At 25.1% G+C, this 3,977-nt stretch overlaps 1 long non-coding RNA gene across 1 annotated transcript; it reads left to right on the top strand.

Annotated features, from left to right (window-relative positions):
- The first annotated feature begins 457 nt into the window (after positions 1-457).
- Positions 458-3,543, top strand: LOC126909373 (uncharacterized). Its single transcript, XR_007705021.1, has 3 exons — positions 458-1,257; positions 2,735-2,914; positions 3,174-3,543. It is a non-coding gene; the product is annotated as an uncharacterized LOC126909373 (long non-coding RNA).
- Positions 3,544-3,977: the final 434 nt, after the last annotated feature.

Consider the following 3,977-nt stretch of genomic DNA (forward strand, 5'->3'; position numbering starts at 1 on the left):
ATACAAAAAAAAAATCGAACTTTTCTAATAAATTTACTGTAAATAGTAATTATAAAATTTCCTGACGGCATAAAAATTTGTGATAGAAAAAGTCTAATTGCAGATTTGATAACAGCGCAAAAATTGATTTAAAAAATTATATTTTTGTTTCCTTGTAGTCTAATGTATTTTTATTATAAACTTTCACAAAAAAACAAATTTACAGAACCAAAAAAAATAGATTAAAAATGATATTCTGCACTGATTATTTTTAACATATTAAAAATCAGTAATAATTTGTAAACTATTTTTTTTTTTTTTAATTATAATTTTATATGTAATTAGTAATAATGTCAAAAATTAGAAGTGATAGAAATAGTTTAAGTGCAAATTTGAAAACAGCACGAAAAGTTGTTTTAGAAAATTCTAAATTTTTGATTCTATTGAAATGTAGTGTATTTATTCATAAGTAAAAAAAAATGTTTTATAAAGTATTAAGTCGTAATATAATCGTCACTATTATTTATACGAGACAACACTAAAATACCCTGTTCATGTAATCAACAATGCTATCTTTTTAATATTTATTAGTATATTCTTTTTTTATTTCAAATAGTCACCACTTCTATCCATAGAAATGGTACATTTTAACTTGTTTCATTATACATTATATTCTTACAAGGACATGATCCTTTTTGAATAAAAACTTAGATAAACATTTAAGAGAAATAGTCAAAAAACTCACTCTGTTTAACTACATTGTAGTGCATGCGGTTCGGTCATAAATCAATTAATAATTACTTTTAAAAATCCTTCCTCACCAAAAGAATATCTATATATTATTTTTGTCATCTTTGTTATTCTACTATTAATAGTTATATGCATTGTATCAATTTTCGTCTTGCTTGTAAAAAAACATGTTAATGTTATATATGTAAATGTCAAAATAATTTATGTTCTATTCATCTGTATTAATCTCTATGTTTCATGCTTATTTATCAATAAACAATTATACTAAAAATTCGACAGTGACGATTTTTGGGGGTAAAAAAATATTATAAAAAGCCAGAGCAAACCCTTGCTCCCGGCTGTTCATTTCATGTTCCGTATTGGGCTGTTCTTTTCGTGGTCCGCATTAAGTTGTGCGAACGTCTTGATCGTCATTGTCGAAATTTTATGTGTAATTTGTGAACTATAAATCTGAACTTGTGTATTTTATTTATCATCTTCATCGATATCAGCACTAAGGATAATTATAAGAACCAGAGAATTTACCAGGTAAGATTTTTTTTACATCGTTATTTTACGACCCTCGAATTACACCTCGAATCAAAAGTAACTCTCACTTACACATTTTTTACACCAACAATAACATACATTCTGACCTTTTTTTTTTTCATTTTATAATTTTTTCATTTATATTTTTGAGTTACGACAATTACATCAAGCTATTTAAATTTGTATACACGTTAACAGTAAAGAAATATATTCAAAATAAATATATATTTATTCATATATAATACTTTAAAATCAAAGAACCACTATCAGGATATAATTAAGGAAATAATAGTAGTTGAAGTGGTTTTTGTAATTATCTACTAAATTCTTAAAATTAAACATTATCTACAGATTTGAATCGAAGAGATTTTTATAATAGTGATTTTAATCACTGTCTGATATCGCCTAGACTTGTCCCAACTATGCCACGTCCATACTGTGCCGCGATCCCACTAAGCTACCGTTTTTTTTTTTTTTTATAAATTTTTCAAGAATCTTATTTAAATTGAATAAAAATTTTAACTTATTTTGAATATTTTGCTTTCTAATTTAAATGAAACGACTTTAAATTTTCGAACTACCATAAATTTTTCTTTTTTATCCTAAATCGTGAGTGATGTACTGATGTCGAGTCGGTTACGCTACAGTGTCTCATGCTCGGTGTGCGACGTTGAAACCCGCCCGTCGAATGGCCTATTCCTACATTTTTTTTCTTAAATCTTTTTGATGTGGAAAAAAATTTTTAATTCTTTGGATTTTTATCTCATTTAGATTGAATAACTTCAATTAGATTTCTTCCACCGCCTTTTTTTTTTGACAGTATTACTAATTTATAAAAACGAGTATTTACATTAAAAATTTTATTTTGATTTTTAATATGTTATAAATAATTCGTGCAAAATGTCGATTCAAAATTTCATGTTTAACCTATTTTATTAGTCCTTTAAAGATGATATTTTAGTACGTTTATAATTTAAAAATGTGAAACTTTTTTTTTAATCTTCTTTTTTAGTTCAATTTGCAAATTTGAAATTATTAAATATAAAATCTTATGGAGATTAAAAAAATATATTTCATACTTTTAAGATATTACACGAGTTATAGTTAGTGGAGTTTTCAATTTTTAAATTAATAAAACAATAGTTTCTAAATAATAATTCAATTGTTTGTTCAAAAACGTTGCTTTTCTTATGTATTTATCTTAATTATACTACTTAAACCTATAATAAAATAGATATCGAATTATATGATCTGGTTTTACTAGAATGTCTTACATATTTTATTCAACGATATTTTTGTTTTGCCAAACAAAACAATAATTTATTACCTTATAAAATAGAGTAATAGCAGGTTATAAAGTACCTCATAATTGAATTACATATAAATACTATTCATCTATTTCTATTTATTTATTTTTTTATGGCCTTTTGTTATGATCAGGATAAAAGTGTTCTTAGGTCTGTTTGTTTATATAAAGGTTTTAGAGAGGCGTAGAGTCCGAGGGTTCTGAACAATTAGACTAGTAGATATAAAGAGGAGCAATTGATGGTCTTTTTCCTTAAGATGCAAGAGGTAAACCAAATAGTCGGCACCTTTAGTATAACACTGAGGCAACGAAGCGGAGATGGCGACCCATGAATACCTTGAGATCATATTGGTAATTGCTTAAAGTTTGAAAGTTGATATATAAATATATATATATTATATTTTGCTGTAACATTTACTATACACAAATTATTAATGCTAATAATTTGGATAGTCTAAATTCATTTACTTTGTATTTTAATGTGATTAATTAATTTCGATGAAATTCGTTAATAGCAGCTGGTCTGTTAAATTACTGATTGTCTATTTTAAAATTGACATGCACTTTTTATTATATAAAAAGAACAAATAAAGTTTTTGTTTTGATTCAGGTAATATTCTATGAGCTTCACTGACGAAAATGATGGTTGATATTTCTAAAAGGGACTCAGTCTATTAAAAAACGCCGGATTCGAAATAGCCAAACTGAAGTCTGGGTTATATTACAACCTTGATGAAGTGAGAACAAAAACAAGCCTTTATATCAATTTTAGTTGTGTACATAGTTATACAGACTTGTATTGTACCGTATAAAAATATTATTGTCATTAGTGCTTTAATGCATATTAGTTTATTGTATTAAATTGAACACTAGGTGATTATTACTTCAAGATAAGATGTTTGGTTAACAATTATCAATTTGACATATTTTAAGTGTCTTAGATCTCACTAATAATTCTAATAACTTTTGATCCAAATATAATTCCGTTAAAAATGTTTTAAAAATTATTATTGTTATCAAAACATTTTTTTTAAATATTTATCACTAATAAAATTGTTTTTTTTAATCAAAAAATAGCCTTTTTCTTAACAAAAATATGATGTATTGATAACAGTTTTAAAACAAGTAACAATCAAGTTAAAAACATTTTAATACAAAGCGTGCATAGGTGCAACTCGCATTAGTATACATAACTCTGCCTGAGCTTTACACACACTCAATGTATTAATATGCTTGTTACTTGATCATTCATTAAAAATGTTTGTGGGAAAGACCTAAAAAAGGGATATTTCAAAATTTTGAAAAAGAGAAAACATTTTTTAAAATTTTTTTTTTTAGTGATTCGTAGTAGAAAATATGTTTTTAACGTAGTCTAAGGAGGCAATAATTATTTTTAAAAAAAATTAAATGTAGG

This window comes from Daktulosphaira vitifoliae, unplaced genomic scaffold (assembly GCF_025091365.1).
Source record: "Daktulosphaira vitifoliae isolate Bord-2020 unplaced genomic scaffold, ASM2509136v1 Scaffold_307, whole genome shotgun sequence".
Classification (NCBI taxonomy): Eukaryota; Metazoa; Arthropoda; class Insecta; order Hemiptera; family Phylloxeridae; genus Daktulosphaira; species Daktulosphaira vitifoliae.